Here is an 18,464-nt window from a genome sequence, read left to right as displayed (position 1 = left end):
TTCTCAGGATCATTAACATGCTAATCTGGAGTATGAGCCTCTTACAGGGGAATATGATAAGCAACATTTCCTCACTGTATACCCTGTGTTCACATAGTCAATGACCTATATGTCATGGAACACATTTTGGGAAATGTTACTCTGACTCTGTAACCACAGGTCCTTACTGAAGGGTAAAACTGACAAGTTCCTTGGCTGTGCAAGAATCTAGGTATGGAGGATGGTTAATTAAAGGGAAAGTAGGCAAATCCTTGATCAAGAGGACTGGAACAGAGATGAAAAGCTTGACCAAAAGCAAAAATGAAGACAGTAGCAAAGTCAGAGATTCTTACTAGAAGGTGAGGGGAAGATGGGAAGGTGTATTAATTTTCTGCAGCTGCTATAACAAATTATGACAAACCTAGTGGCTTAAAACAGTACAAATGTATTCTCTGACAGTTCTGGAGGTCAGAAGTCCAAAAGGAGTTTTAAGGGGCTAAAATCAAAGTGTCAGCAGGGCTGGTTCCTTCTGGAGGCTCTAGGGGAGAATCCGTTTCTTACCTTTCCAGCTTGTAGGAAGTGCCTTGGCTTATGGCCCCACCACTCCAATTTTTGCTTCTCTAATCACATTGCCTTCTCCCTTGTCTTACTTCCCTGCATTCCTCTTATACAAGACCCTTGTGATTATGTTTCACCACCTGTATAATCTAGGATAAGATTCCCATTTCAGGATTCTTAATCACATATGCAAAGTTCTTTTTGCCATGTAAGGTAACATATTCATACGTTCTGAGGATGGGAACCTGGACATTTTTGGGAGGCCATTTTTCAGACTGCCACAGGAGGATAGAGGCTAGAGGGGGGAAGGGAGGTGGGGAATGAATTGGTAAATCATGGTGAATCAAGATGCCTTGATCTCTTCACGAGCAACAGCAAAGATTTCCCCCAGTTCCACGAGCTAGCCATTCTCCCTTTATACTAGGATGGGTTAATGCTCCCCACAGGCACATTTAAGTACAAAATGCAAGACAATCCCTCCATGTCTTACAGGCAGGGCCTAAAGCTTCACCGAAAATGCAGCAGACAACGAAATTTTCCGTATAATTTGGATATTAGAAACAAAATTACAAAATAGATATGTGCAGAAAAGGAGAGAGTTAAATTTGGGGCCTTAAAAAATCTGAGTAGGTTGCCATTTGTCTTTTTACCAGTTGTTATACCTATGTTTATGCATAGGATTTTAGAGCAACTATTTTGTTCTGTTAAGGATAAACACTGAAGAAGAAAACACACATACATGTACACACAAATTATAGAGTAGGACTTGAACCACTAGTGTGTTGAATGATACTAATAAGATTATCCAGAGTTATTTTATATCATAAACAAATATTCTAAGGCACAGGGTACCCAAACTCTGCTGATGTGAGAACTTTGTCAATATCTTGGCAGAAAATCAAAGATGCCCTTAACTGGCCAGTCACTTGGCAGTCTGATGCTGCCTTACGTGCCACAATTCCCAATGATCTAAGCAGGAATAGACAATGTCTTGATTTGAGGAATAGTGAGGAAGAGGCCTCCATTCTTACAAAGCTACATCCATGCCCAGGAAGAAAGGGACACTTCAAGTCTGGTTATAAAGATCTCCATACAGGATATATGGTGTGGAGATAAACATAAGCCACACTTACATGTAAGTAGCATTTTTTTTCCCTAAAAATATGTTGAAAATCATTTAAAAATCCAATTCCTGAAGTTAATATATGTGCCAATGTGAGAAAAGCTAAGCTGTCAATTTTCACTTTGCCAATTTCCCAAGGAGAAACAAAGATTTTTTTCATGTGTGCGAGAATTCCCAAATTTAGTCAGGACTGGAATTTCACTGTTTTTATTTTTATAGCAGCAGTGTTTTGCCCATAGGGGGAAAAATAAAGAAACTGGGAAAAGAGACAATTTGCCATTGACTGAGAGACAAGACTGGGAGTGAGGGGTGGAAATCATAACAAATTTTCAATTTTCATCCTAAGGGGTTTGGTCGGTTATTTGGTCAAACCCATATGAGGATGTCAAATAATGCTGATACAGGGACCTTGAAAAAATCACCTTTTGTTTTTGTGGAAAAAAGGAGAGAGGAAATTGAGGTGAAACTGCAAAATGTTTCTTTTTTTTTTTTTCATGAAACCGGCAAAAGAGAAGGTCCTCTTTAGCCGCCAGTGCAAATGTTTTTGCAAAGTTCAACTGCCAAGTGTCCTTTAATGCCTGCCAGGTTTCATAATTGAAAGATACCCTTTTAAATGAACTTGCTGGCTTTCTATTGGGTGAGAGAAGCCTTCCCACATCTGGATGGTTCTCTTCCTTCCAGCAAGACCCAGCTCCTTCAAGGACTTCACTGAAGATCTGTGATGTTAGAAGGTTCATCACCATGAGACCAAAATACTCAATGGCACTATTTTAGACCAAGTGGACTGTTTAAGACTTGTTATTCTACAAAATTATATGATGCAATGTAAATCATAATCTCCTGAGCAGTGTCAGACAATTGTTCATACATGAGAATCTTACTGGTCTGCTACTAACTAAAACCAAATCTCATCTTCTTTTGAAAAACTTTGCAGAAAACCTGAACTGGGAGAATAACCAGATAAGTAGAGTGAAGGCAAACACTAACATCTATGAGAAAACGATTATTTTTGTAGAGGGAAAGGCTGCATAAAGACACCAAAAGTGTGTTTTCATTGCACTCCATCAAGACATTTAATAAAACTGCCATTCCTAACACACTACTGGCTACTTTAGAATTGTTTTCCCAGTTACTCAGCAGGAAACTAACATCTGAACCCACCAATCTTTTGAGTTGCAAATTCAATTTTAAACTTTTTATTTAAAAGGCCTCAAGAATATCTATCACTCCAGGCAGAGGGATGATAATAACATTAAGCTTTATGAATTATTACTTTCCAATCAAGGGTGACAGACTTGCTTATATGAACAGGGTGAGACTTTTCATAAGCAGTAGAGTTCCATCCAAGTTCTCCTGATTCTATTTTGCCAAAGAAAGGAAAAGGATATTACATTTTAAAATAAAATTCCTCCAAATAAAATCCTACCAAATCTTAATGTCTGACAGTTCTTGTGGTGCCTTTATGTTGTAAATGCTGAGGTTTTATATTACTTATATAAGCTTTAGTCTCCAACAGAGCTGGCAAACAAAACCCAAGAATGCTGAAACAGCTGTAGTACTGTATCTGAGTCATTTGGACCAAAACAGTATGGGGACATGAAACAGAAGTGTTCTCTCAGCCCACTGCAACTCTCTGCTTTTCATTTCAACTTCCAGACAAAGAACTAGTAATGGCTGCTAATCTCATGAAAACTCAGTAAGGCATACAAGTTGGATATTAAGGCTGATACTTGCTAATATTTGTAAAAGGTCCCTTCAAAGAAAGACTCCAGGTTCTTAGAACTAAATCCAATTCCTTAGAGGCTTTGATTGTATTATCATTACAAACAGTGAATCTCACAGATATCCAAACAGCCAGTCCTAGTCAACAAGACATGTATTTTTTTTCCATTTTTAAAAATTTTATTGAAGTATAGTTGATTTACAATTTTGTATTAATTTCCACTGTACAGCAAAGTGACTCAGTTATACACATATACATATTCTTTTTCATATTCTTTTCCATTATGGTTTATCACAGGATACTGAATAGTGTAAAGTGGTGCCCCCAATGAGCCTGCACAAATAAGGTGACTCAGCAGTAGGCCTGATGGCATCTGTGCCATTCAGGTGGCTTCACTATTTAGATGTTGTTCTTCAACTAGATGCCTGAAAATGTGTCTCAAGGGGCTTAATATTCTTAACTTTAAACCTAGTGATTTTATTTCTGGGAATCTAGCCTAAGGGGAAAAAATCCTTAATGTGGAAAACCTTTATGCACAAAGATGTTTATCATAGTTTTCTATGAAATAGTCCAAAACTGGAATCAACCCAGAGGTACAACACTAGGAGCAAGACATGTATTTTAAATAAGAGAGCCAAACAAGGATGGCCACAATCCTCTACATTAAGCTGCATTAGTCCACACGCTCATCAATTCAGAGTCAGTCACAGGACTGGCCTGAGGTCTGCTGAGCAAATACTAAGCAAATCAAGGATGTAAAGAATTATAATTTAAATAGCTTAAGATAAACTGTTTCTTAAAATCCTTTTAAAATAATCTAGAAGTATTTCTTCTACTATAAATAACTGACACATTAATTATAAATAATGCTTTAAGAGTGACATACTAATTATAAATAATGCTTATCTGTAGGTCTTCCAAGACCCCCTAGGACGCAACTGCTCTCTTTCTGTACACAGTTTAAGTTACTCAGTGTCTGAGGAAGCAATAAACTCTTTAGCTTTAAATGTATTTTATTAAAGCATGTGTCTCACAAATTCAGGTTGCCTTGCCGCCATTAGTCTGAAATAGTAAATTTTTATTGCCATCCTACAGTGCACATTTGTTTCCGGATCATTAACTCACTGTGGAACCTTAGGCAAGTTACTTAATCTCTCTGAGCCTCAATTTATTCCTCCAGGGAAATAATAGTACTATTTTATCAATAGTTAATGAATGTGAAGTGCTTAGTAGAGCACATGAAACAAAGTAGGCATTCAGTACATAACAGTTATTTTTTATATTAGTTGTAGTCTTAGAGAGACAATATAGGGGTTTGGTTGCCATTTTAAGGTATTAATTTATAATTTCTCAGATTTGGGGACCTTAAATCTATAATGATTACAGTGACTTTGACCAGAGCCCAACAGGGAGTGTCTACACCAGTTCAAGGGAGGAAGAAAAGCTAAGGATTCATTCAACAAGCGTCTTATCCAAATAATCCATCATATAGCTAGTAAGGCAACCCCTTTAAGGCCAAAGAGACTTGGCAAACAAGGGATGGGTATCAACGAGGAAAGCCACATGAATGAGGAAATACGCACACACAGACTCAGGCTAATCAATGACATTAAATCACATTCCACTGTGCCCCAGTCCATCTTCTCCTTCTCTGTAGGCTAAGTCTTCTGAAAGAGCTTACAGTTTCTTCAAATATCCATTTACAGAGAACTGTAATTATTTGACCTGTCTGGGGGTACCCTGGGAAACTCCACTTGCAAGAATGTCCTTATTTGATCTGATTCACGGATCACCTAAGGCAAACAGCATTTTCTTCAGAGGTATTTGTCAAAAACCTTTAGAGGCAAGTGACGAACGCTGCAGCTGCCTGAAGTGGTAGAAAATAGTTGGTGCAAACAATAGACTAACCAAAAGACTTAAAAGGAAAAGATGAGATGAGATGTCCATAGGTGACTTTGAAAAGCTCCAACATATTCCTGGGAATCTAGAACGCCACATGCATGTATGGGACTGTATGCAAGTCCACAAAGCGCAGAGAGTCCCATACAGGATAAATCCAAGGAGAAACACGCCAAGACACATATTTTCAAACTATCAAAAATTAAATACAAAGAAAAAATATTAAAAGCAGCAAGGGAAAAACAACCAATAACATACAAGGGAATCCCCATAAGGTTAACAGCTGATCTTTCAGCAGAAACTCTGCAAGCCAGAAGGGAGTGGTAAGACATATTTAAAGTGATGAAAGGGAAAAACCTGCAACCAAGATTACTCTATCCAGCAAGGATCTCATTCAGATTCAACAGAGAAATTAAAATCTTTACACACAAACAAAAGCTAAGAGAATTCAGCCCCACCAAACCAGCTTTACAACAAATGCTAAAGGAACTTCTCTAGGGAGGAAACACAAGAGAAGGAAAAGACTTACAATAACAAACCCAAAACAATTAAGAAATTGGTAATAGGAACATACATATAGATAACTATCTTAAACGTAAATGGATTAAAGGCTCCCACCAAAAGACACAGACTGGTTGAATGGATACAAAAACAAGACCCATATATATGCTGTCTACAAGAGACACACTTCAGACCTAGGGACACATACAGACTGAAAGTGAGGGGATGGAAAAAGATATTCCATGCAAATGGAAATCAAAAGAAAGCTGCAGTAGTAATTCTCATATCAGACAAAATAGACTTTAAAATAAAGATTATTACAAGAGCCAAAGAAGGATACTACATAATGATCAAGGGATCAATCCAAGAAGAAGATATAACAACCCTAAATATTTATGCACCCAACACAGGAGCACCTCAATACATAAGGCAAATGCTTACAGCCATAAAAGGGGAAATCAACAGTAACACAATCAAAGTAGGGGACTTTACCACCTCACTTTCACCAATGGACAGATCATCTAAAATTAAAATAAATAAGGAAACACAAGCTTTAAATGATACATTAAACATGATGGACTTAATTGATATTTATAGGACATTCCATCCAAAAACAACAGAATACACTTTCTTCTCAAGTGCTAATGGAACATTCTCCAGGATAGATCATATCTTGGGTCCCAAATCAAGTCTTGGTAAATTTAAGAAAATTGAAATCGTATCAAGTATCTTTTCCAACCACAATGTTATGAGACTAGATATCAATTACAGGAAGAAATCTGTAAATAATGCCAACAAATGGAGGCTAAACAATACACTACTTAATAACCATGAGATCACTGAATAATCAAAGAGGAAATCAAAAAATACCTGGAAACAAATGACAATGAAAACATGACGACCCAAAACCTATGGGATGCAGCAAAAGCAGTTTTAAGAGGGAAGTTTATAGCGATACAATCCTACCTCAAGAAACAGGAAACATCTCAAATAAACAACCTAACCTTACACCTAAAGCACTTAGAGAAAGAGGAACAAAAAAATCCCCAAAGGTAGCAGAAGAAGCTAAATCATACAGATCAGATAAGAAATAAGTGAAAAAGAAATGAAGGAAACAATAACAAAGATCAATAAAACTAAAACCTTGTTTTCTGAGAACATAAACAAAATTGATAAACCATTAGCCAGACTCATCAAGAAAAAAAGGGAGAAAACTCAAATCAATAGAATTAGAGATGAAAAAGGAGAAGTAACAACTGACACTGTAGAAATACAAAGGATCATGAGAGATCACTACAAGAAACTATATGTCAATAAAATGGACAACCTGGAAGAAATGGAAAAGTTCTTAGACAAGCACAACCTTCCAAGACTGAACCAGGGAGAAATAGAAGATATGAGCAGACCAATCACAAGCCCTGAAATTGAAACTGTGATTAAAAACCTTCCAACAAACAAAAGCCCAGGACAAGATGGCTTCACAGGTGAATTCTATCAAACATTTAAAGAAGAGCTAACACCTATCCTTCTCAAACTCTTCCAAAATATAGCAGACGGAGGAACACTCCCAAACTCATTCTACATGCCACCATCACCCTGATACCAAAACCAGACAAAGACGTCATAAAGAAAGAAAACTACAGGCCAATATCACTGATGAACATAGATGCAAAAAATTTCAACAAAATATTAGCAAACAGAATCCAACAGCACATTAAAAGGATCATACACCATGATCAAGTGGGGTTTATTCCAGGAATGCAAGGATTCTTCAATATACACAAATCAGTCAATGTGATACACCATATTACCAAATTGAAGGAGAAAAACCATATGATCATCACAATGGAGGCAGAAAAAGCATTTGACAAAATTTAATACTCATTATGATAAAAACCCTCCAGAAAGTAGGCATAGAGGGAACTTACCTCAACATAATAAAGGCCATATATGACAAAACCACAGCCAACATTGTTCTCAATGGTGAAAAACTGAAACCATTTCCTCTAAGATCAGGAACAAGACAACGTTGTCCATTCTCACCACTATTACTCAACATAGTTTTGGAAGTTTTAGCCACAGCAATCAGAGAAGAAAAAGAAATAAAAGGAATCCAAATCGGAAAAGCAGAAGTAAAGCTTTCAATGCTTGCAGATGACATGATACTATACATAGAGAATCTGAAAGATGCTACCAGAAAACTACTATAGCTAATCAATGAATTTGGTAAAGTAGCAGGATACAAAATTAATGCACAGAAACCTCTTGCATTCCTGCACACTAATGATGAAAAATCTGAAAGAGAAATTAAGGAAACACTCCCATTTACCATTGCCACAAAAAGAATAAAATACCTAGGAATAAACCTACCTAAGGAGACAAAAGACCTGTATGCAGAAAACTATAAGACACTGATGAAAGAAATTAAAGATGATACAAGCAGATGGACAGATATACCATGTTCTTCGATTGGAAGAATCAACATTGTGAAAATGACTACACTACCCAAAGCAATCTACAGATTAAATGCAATCCCTATCAAGCTATCAATAGCATTTTTCACAGAACTAGAACAAAAAATTTCACAGTTTGTATGGAAGCACAAAGGACCCCGAATAGCCAAAGCAATCTTGAGAAAGAAAAACGGAGCTGGAGGAATCAGGCTCCTGGGGTTCAGACTATACTACAAAGGTACAGTAATGAAGACAGTATGGTACTGGCACAAAAACAGAAATATAGATCAATGGAACAGGATAGAAAGCCCAGAGATAAACCCACACGCATATGGTCACCTTCTCTTTGATAAAGGAGGCAAGAATATACAATGGAGAAATGACAGCCTGTTCAGTAAGTGGTGCTGGGAAAACTGGACAGCTACATGGAAAAGAATGAAACTAGAACACTCCCTAACACCATACACAAAAATAAACTCAAAATGGATTAAAGACCTAAATGTAAGTCCAGACACTTTGAAAGTCTTAGAGGAAAACATAGGCAGAACACTCTATGACATAAATCACAGCAAAATCCTTTTTGACTCACGTCCTAGAGAAATGGAAATAAAAACCAAAATAAACAAATGGGACCTGATGAAACTTAAAAGCTTTTGCACAGCAGCAAAGGAAACCATAACCAAGATGAAAAGACAACCCTCAGAATGGGAGAAAACATTTGCAAATGAAGCAACTGACAAAGGATTAACCTCCATAGTTTACAAGTAGCTCACACAGCTCAATATCAAAAAATCAAGCCACCTAATCCAAAAATGGGCATAAGACCTAAATAGACATTTCTCCAAAGAAGATACACAGATTGTCAACAAACACATGAAAGGATGCTCAACAACACTAATCATTAGAGAAATGTAAATCAAAACTACAATGAGGTATCACCTCACACCAGTCAGAATGGCCATCATCAAATAATCTACAAACAATAAATGCTGGAGAGGGTGTGGAGAAAAGGGAACCCTCTTGCACTGTTGGTGGGAATGTAAATTGATACAGCCACTATGGAGAACAGTATGGAGGTTCCTTAAAGAACTAAAAATAGAACCACCATATGACCCAGCAATCCCACTACTGGGCATATACTCTGAGAAAACCATAATTCAAAAAGACTCATGTACCACAATGTTCATTGCAGCTCTATTTACAATAGCCAGGACATGGAAGCAACCTAAATGTCCATCATCGGATGAATGGATGAAGAAGATGTGGCACATATATACAATGGAATATTACTCAGCCATAAAAAGAAACGAAATTGAGTTATTTGTAGTGAGGTGGATGGACCTAGAGCCTGTCATACAGAGTGAAGTAAGTCAGAAAGTGAAAAATAAATTCCGTATGCTAACACATTTATATGGAATCTAAAAAAAAAAAAGTAGTTCTGAAGAACTTAGGGACAGGACAGGAATAAAGAGGCAGACGTAGAGAATGGACTTGAGGACACGGGGAGGGGGAAGGGTGAGCAGCCACATAGCACAGAGAGATCAGCTGGGTGCTTTGTGACCACCTAGATGGGTGTGATAGGGAGGGTGGGAGGGAGATGCAAGAGGGAGGAGATATGGGGATATATGTATAGGTGATTCACTTTGTTATAAAGCAGAAACTAACACACCATTGTTAAACAGTTATACTCCAATAAAGATGTTAAAAATAAATAAATATATATGGGCAAAGAACTAAGGAATCATATCAGAAGAATTAATGGTATGGACAAGAATGATATCACAACAAATAAAGAATATCAGTAAAGAGGTAAAAATTATAAAAATGAACTGAATATAAATTCTGGAATTGAAAAATATAATAAAAATGAAAAATTCACTGGGGGGTAGGGAGATCAGTAGCATAACTGAGCAGGCAGAAGAAACAATCAGTGAACTTTAAGATAGATCAACTGAGATTATCCAGTCTCTATAACTGAAATACAAAAGAAGAAAAACAAACAGAGACATAGAGAGCATCAAGCATACCAATATATGAATAAATGAAGACTCAGTAACAGAAGTGAGAGAGAAAAAAGCAAAATGAATATTTGAGAAATAATGACCAAAAACTTCCCAAATTTGATGAAAAACATTAGTCTGTACATCCAAAAAGCTCAATGAACTCCAAGTAAGATAAAGTCAAAAAGAACCACACCTACTGACATCATAATAAAACTGTTGAACTACAAATAGAGAATCTGGAACGCAGCAAGTGAGAAAAAACTCATCAGTTACAGTGGATCCTCTACTGGAGGATGTTCTAATCTTATTAGATTAATAGCTGATTTCCTATCAGAAACTGTGGAGGCCATAAGCAGTTGAATCACATATTCAAAGGGCTGAGGGTGAAAATTTGTAAACAAAGAATTCTTTATACAGCAATACTGTCCTTCAAAAAATGAAGGAGAAATTAGGATATTCCTAATAAGCAATTAAGATAATTTGTCACTAGCAGACCACCCTATAAAAGTTATTAAAGTGAGTCCTTTAGGCTAAGATAAAAGTATACTAGACAATAACTCAAATTCACATGAAAATAAAGAGCATTGCTAAAGGTTATTACAACATGGTATAAAAATATTTTTTGCTTATAACTCTTTTTTCTCTGAAATTATTCTTAAAAGTTTATAAAGTAATAATAATCTGTGTTTACTAAAAAGTAATAATTACCTGTGTTGATAAGCATACAATGTACAAATTTGTATTTGTTGACAATATCAACACAAAGGAGACAAGAAGGTATGGAGCTCTACAGGGGCAAAGTTTTTATGTACTGTTAAAATGAAATTTGTATTAATCTTTATATCAACTATAACTCAATAAAAATTATTTTTTTAAAAACTTGAAAAACACTATAAACCTAGCAGACAATTAAACCTGGCAGACGTCTATTGAACACTCCACACAACAACAGTAGAATACACATTTTTCTCAAGTGCACACATAAGATTTTCCAGGATACACCATATGTTAGGCCATAAAGCAAGTCTCAATAAATTTACAAGGATTAAAATCACAACAAGTATGTTATCCAACCACAGTGGAATAAAATCAGAAACCAATTACAGAAAGAAATTTGGGGAATTCACAAATATATAGAAATTCAGCAACATGTTCTTAAGTAATAAATGAGTCAAAGAAGAAATCACAGGGGAAATTAGAAAATACTTTGACATGAATGAAAATGAAAAGATAACATATCAAAACTTATGTGATGCAGCTATGAACACTGGGTGCATTTAACTTTTAAAATTAGAGTTATTGTCTTTTCCCGATAAATGCCCAGAAGTGGGATTGCTGGATCATATGGTAACTCTATTTTTAGTTTTTTAAGCAATCTCAATACTGTTTCCATAGTGGCGGCACCAATTTACATTCCCACCAACAGTTTAGGAGGGTTCCCCTTTCTCCCCACCCTTTACCCACCAGCATTTATTATTTGTAGACTTTTTGATGGACTAGGAATATTCTCTTTCCTCAGAGAGTAAATAATTCATGAAGGGTTGTTTCGTGGAGCTATATTAGTTTTTTGGTAACAAAGTGAAAGATGAGAACATTTTAATACAAAATTTGAAACCCTCAAGTTAGGTTTCTGTTGGTTTGTTTCTTGAAGCACAGTTTATTTACAATGTTTCAGGTGTACAGCAAAGTGATGTGTGTATATATATATATATATATATATATATATATATATATGTATGTATATATATATATATTCTTTTTCAGATTCTTTTTCATTACTGGTTATTACAAGATACTGAATATATTTCCCTTTGCTATGCAGTAAATCCTTGTTGTTTATCTATTTTATATATAGTAGTGTGTATCTGTAAATCCCAAACTCCTAATTTATCACTCTCCCACCCCTGTCCCGTTTGGTAACCAAAAGTTTGTTTTCTATGTCTGTGAGTCTGTTTCTGTTTTGTATACAAGTTCAGTTGTATCATATTTTATTTTATTTTTTTTAACATCTTTCTGGGAGTATAATGGTTTTACAATGTTGTGTTAGTTTCTGCTGTATAACAAAGTGAATCAGCTATATGTATACATACATCCCCATATCCCCTCCCTCTTGCATCTCCCTCCCACCCTCCCTATCCCACCCCTCTAGGTGGTCACAAAGCACCGAGCTGATCTCCCTGTGCTATGCGGCCACTTCCCACTAGCTATGTATTTTACTTTTGGTAGTGTATATATGTCAGTGCTACTCTCTCACTTCATCCCAGCTTACTCTTCCCCTTCCCCATGTCCTCAAATCCATTCTCTATGTCTGTGTCTTTATTCTTGTCCTGCCCCTAGGTTTTTCAGAACCAATTTTTTTTTTTCAGATTCCATATATATGTGTAGCATACAGTATTTGTTTTTCTCTTTCTGACTTACTTCACTCTGCATGACAGACTCTAGGTCCATCCACCTCACTACAAATAACTCCATTTCATTTCTTTTTATGGCTGAGTAATATTCCATTGTATATATGTGCCACATCTTCTTTGTCCATTCATCCGATGATGGACATTTAGGTTGCTTCCATGTCCTGGCTATTGTAAATAGAGCTGCAATGAACATTTTGGTACATGACTCTTTTTCAATTATGGTTTTCTCAGAGTATATGCCCAGTAGTGGGATTGCTGGGTTATATGGTGGTTCTCTTTTTAGTTCTTTAAGGAACCTCCATACTGTTCTCCATAGTGGCTGTATCAATTTACATTCCCACCAACAGTGCAAGAGGGTTCCCTTTTCTCCACACCCTCTCCAGCATTTATTGTTTGCAAATTTTTTGATGATGGCCATTCTGACCGCTGTGAGGTGATACCTCATTGTAGTTTTGATTTACATTTCTCTAATGATTAGTCACGTTGAGCATCCTTTCATGTGTTTGTTGGCAATCTGTATATCTCCTTTGGAGAAATGTCTATTTAGGTCTTCTGCCCATTTTTGTATTTGGTTGTTTGTTTTTTTTGATATCGAGTTCCATGAGCTGCTTGTATATTTTGGAGATTAATCCTTTGTCAGTTGCTTTATTAGCAAATATTTTCTCCCATTCTGAGGGTTGTCTTTTTGTCTTGTTTATGGTTTCCTTTGCTGTGTAAAATCTTTTAAGTTTCATTAGGTCCCATTTGTGTATTTTTGTTTTTATTTCCACTTCTCTAGGACGTGGGTCAAAAAGGATCTTGCTGTGGCTTATGTCAGAGAGTGTTCTGCCTATGTTTTCCATATCATATTTTAGATTCCATATATAAGTGATATCATATGACATTTGTCTTTTTCTGTCTTCCTTACTTCACTTAGTATGATAATCTCTAGGCCCATCCATGGTGCTGCAAATGGCAATATTTCACTATTTTTTATGGCTAAGTAGTAGTCCATTGTGCGTGTGTGTGTGTGTGTGTGTGTGTGTGTGTATATATATATATATATATATATATATATATATATATATATATACCAAATCTTCTTTATCCATTCATCTGTCAATGGACATTTAGGCTGCTTCCATGTCTTGGCTATTGTAAATAGTGCTTCTATGAATATTGGGGTGCATTTATCTTTTAAAATTAGAGTTTTCTCCAGATATATGCCCAGGAGTGGGATTTCTGGATCATATGGTAACTCTATTTTTGTTTTTTTAAGGAACCTCCATACTGTTCTCCATAGTAGCTGCAGAAATTTACATTCCTACCAACAGTGTAGGAGGGTTTTAAAAGGAACTATTTTAATAATTATACACCAAAAAATTATATATCCTAGATGAACAGACAAATTCCTAGGAAGAGAAATTACAGAAACTGACTCAGGAAGAAATAGAAAATATAAATAAACCTTTACAAGGAAAGAGATTGAACTAATAATCAATACTCTCCACAAAAGAAAAGCCCAGGACCAGATGGCTTCAGTGATAAATGCTACCAAGTGTTTAAAGAACACTTAATGCCAATCCTTCACAAACTCTTCCAAAAAATAGAAGATAATATTTCCCAACTCATTCTCTGAGATCAGTGTTACCTTGATACCAAAAATAGACAAAGGCATTACAAGAAAACTACAGACCTATATGCCTTACGAATGTATTTGCAAAAATTCTCAACAAAATACTAGGATAGTTAATTCAGCAACATAAACAGAAAAGGAGGGGGAATTATACAAAATAATGAGTTGGAATTTATCCCCGAGATGCAACATTGATTCAACACACCAAAATTGATCAATGTCATGAACCATATTAATAGAAAAAAAGAACAAATATCACAGAATCATCTCAATAGACACAGAAAAAGCATTTGACTAAATCCATGTTAAAAATGCTGTCATGTTAGAACACACAACAAAACAAATGGAAAGGAGGTTCCTCAACCTGATAAACAGCATCTAAGAAAAACCCACAGCTAACATCCTACTTAATGCTGAAAGCCTGAAAGCTTTCCCACTAATATCAGGAAAAGAATGCTGTTTCTAGCCACTTCTACTCAACATTGTACTGGACTTTCTAATCAGGACAATTACCGAAGAAAAAGAAATAAAACATATCCAGATTGGAAAGGAAGAAGTAAATCTGTCTACATTTGCTGATGACATGATCTTGTAAACAGAAAACTCTAAGGAATACAGAAACATCTATGAATGCTAATAAACCAGTTCATCAAACTTGCAGGATATAAGCTCAATTTAGAAAAGTCAGTTTTATTTCTATGCACTGGCAAAGAACAATCAGAAAATGAAATTAAGAAAATTTCATTTACAACAGTGTTAAAAAGAATAAAGTATTTGGGAATGAATTTAACAAAAATGTGTCAGACTTGTACAGTGAAAAATACAAAACATCACTGAAAGAAATTTTAAACATCTTAATAACTATAAATACATCCAGTGTTCATGGACTGGAAAACTTAAAACTATTTAGACAGGAATACTCATTACCTGGATTAATCTACAGATTCCACAATATCTCTATCAAAATTCCAAATGCCTTTTTAAGGCAAAAATTGGCAAGCTAATCCTAAAGTTCATATGGAAATTCAAGGGACTTAGAATAACCAAAACAACCTGAAAAAGAAGAACAAAGTTGGAAGATTCACACTGCCCAATTTTGAAAGCTACAGCACAAAGTTACAGCAATCAAGACTGTGGCATGAGGATAAGGATAGTCATATAGATTAATGGAATAGGGTTGAGAGCATAAAAATAAACCAATAAATTTATGGTCAATTGACCTTTGACAAGGGTATCAAGACAATTCAATGGGGGAAACAATGGTCTTTTAAACAAATGGTGCGAAACAACTGGAAAGAATAAAGGCAGACCCTGCTTCACACTACGTACTAAAAAAAAAAAGTATCAAAGATTTAAATGCAAAAGCCAGAACTACAAAGATCTTAGAATAAACAATAGCTAATGTTTCTTAAACACACCAGCAAAAACACAAGCAACGAAAGAAAACAATAGATAAATTGGACCACATCAAAACAAAAAACTTTTATGTTTTGAAGGGCACCATCAAGAAAGTGAAAAGTCAACCCACAGAATAGGAGAAAATATTTGCAAACCATGTATCTGATAAGGGTCTAGTATCCAAAACATATAAAAACTATTATAAGCCAACAATAAAAAGACAAATTACCCAACTAAAAATCAGGCAGAGAATTTGAATAGACACTTATCCAGAGAAGATATACAAATAGCCAGCAAGCACATGAAAAGATGCTCAACATCATTAGTTGTTAGAGAAATACAAATCAAAACAATAATGATAATACTTCACATCCACTAGGATGGCTTTAATTAGAAAGGCAGTATATACTTATTGGTGAAGATAAGGTGAGATTGGAACTGTCATTCAATGCTAATAGGAATATAAAATGATATAGTCACCTTGAAAATGAGTTGGGCAGTTCCTCAAAAAGTTAAATATAGAGTTATAATATCTCAGCAATTCCACTTCCAAATATATATCCCAAGAGAATCAAAAACATATCTCCACAAAAATCTTATATGTGAATATGCAAAGAAGTATTAATTATGATAGCTAAAAAGTGGAAATAACACAAGTGTCTATTAACTGATGAATAGATAAATGAAATATGGAATATTCAAAGAATGGAATATTATTCAGTCATAAAAGGAATGAAGTTCTGACAATACTTGCTACAACATAGATGACCTTTGCAAGCATTATGCTAAGCGAAAGAAGCCAGACACAAGAGACCACATATGGTGTGATTCAATTTATGATATATCCAAAATAGGCAAATCCATAGACACAGAAAGTAGTGTAGTGGTTACCATGGACAGGGAAAGGGGAATGACTGCTAATGGGTACGAGGTTTCTTTATGAGTGATGAAACTGTTCCAGAATTAGATATTGGTGACAGTTGCACAATGTTATAAATATATTAAAAAACCACTGAATCGTACACTTTAAATGAATGACTAGTGTATGTGAATTATATCTCAATTTTTTAAAAAAAAAGCCTTGATATATCATTCTAAATGTTCAAATTAGTAGAGTGTGCTCCTAAGGCAAATAAGAAGTAGAGAGTGGTCATCAAGATCAAGAACAGAGCTTTTTAGAAGATGAGGAAAATGAGAAACAAGTAGGAGGCCAAGCCTCCATGATTTTTAGGTGAGCAGCAGGGGGAGCCCTTGATAACAAAGAAAATTACAAAAATAATATTTATGTTTCTGATCATAAAGTCAATACACTCTTTTTGCAGAAAATCTGGAGAAATACCAAATAAAAATAATTTTAAAACCACTGATAATTCCACTATCCTGAGAACCACTATTAATATTTCATTTGTACAATACTCTCAGTCCTTTTTCTGTGTATTTATGTATGTATATACATATATAACCAAACACACATTTTTTACAAAAATAGAAGCGTTTTGTACATGTGGTTTTACATCATATTTTCTCCACTTCATATTATTTTTTACGTTTTTTCCAAAGCCTTAAATATTTTCAAGAACGTGATTTTCAGTGTTTACAGATGTACTGTAATTAATTAAACCTATGTTTAGAATATTTTCCTGTTATAAATAACATTGTGATAATCATCCTTGAACCTAAATCTTTATATTTCTCAAAAAATATTTTCTAAGGATATATTCCTAGAAGAGGAATTATTAGGTCAAATATTATTTACAGTTTTAAATCTTTGGATACATATTGCCACATTTACAACTGGAAAACTTGAAAAATCTTTATACTTCCCCCAGCACTGTATGATACTTTTTCCTGAACTTTTCTCCAAATATTAATTATCTGTTTTGTTTGTTTAAAACATTTGCCAGTTTGATAGACAAAAATTAGTTTTCCTTTAAGTATTTTTAAATAAATAGTAAGCTTGAAATTTTTTCTGATTTCTTGCCTAATTTTTTTCTGCTTGTACGAATTGCCTTTTTGTGAACATTGACAATGTTTTTGTTTAGAATATTTATCTTCTAATTATTGATTTCTAGAAGCTCTTCATGTATTAACCATGTTTATACCTTTGCCTTATATTTTGCCATTTTTCCAGGTTTTTCTTTGCTTTATGCTTTTTCTTAATCATGAGTTTTGAGGTATACAAGCTTTCAATTTTATACCAAAAAATTGACCTTTTCATATATTCTTCCTCTACCTTTTTTCTTTAAAAGCGCTTCCACACAGTAGGAATTGATGAATATTTACCATAATTTCCTTTATTCCTTTGTGGTTTTTAAAAATTCATTTAATGTTTATGTATTTAATTCATCTAGAACTTATTTAGGGATACGGTATGGGTTCCCCTGGCCAGGGCAGAACATCATCTGATGGCAGCAACCCGTCTGGTGCTGACAGCAGCTGAGGAGGGAATGGATCGGGTGAATGGGGGTCAGCCCTTCCAGCGCAAAAAGGAAGGGAAGGTTGATTTTTAGTGGGAACAATGAGGAAAATGGTTCTGAAATGTTTTCACAGAAATAGAAACCAGTGAAACAGAAGCCGGTACTCTACTGCTTTAGAAAAAAGAAAGAGCTGGGCAACAGACAGGCAAGCAATTGGCAGCTACCACCAACCTTGGAAACTTGTCATATTTAGTTTGTTCCCCTAAAGAAGTGCATACCCAAACCACCCAAGGATGGTAAGTGGTAACAAATAGTTCTGCAAGTTGGGCCCTCAGTCACAGCAGCAAACACTGCTGTATCTCACAACTGCCACGCAACTTGCAA

Source organism: Balaenoptera acutorostrata, chromosome 18 (assembly GCF_949987535.1).
Source record: "Balaenoptera acutorostrata chromosome 18, mBalAcu1.1, whole genome shotgun sequence".
In the NCBI taxonomy this organism is placed as follows: domain Eukaryota; kingdom Metazoa; phylum Chordata; class Mammalia; order Artiodactyla; family Balaenopteridae; genus Balaenoptera; species Balaenoptera acutorostrata.
Note: the sequence above shows the minus strand (reverse complement) of the source record.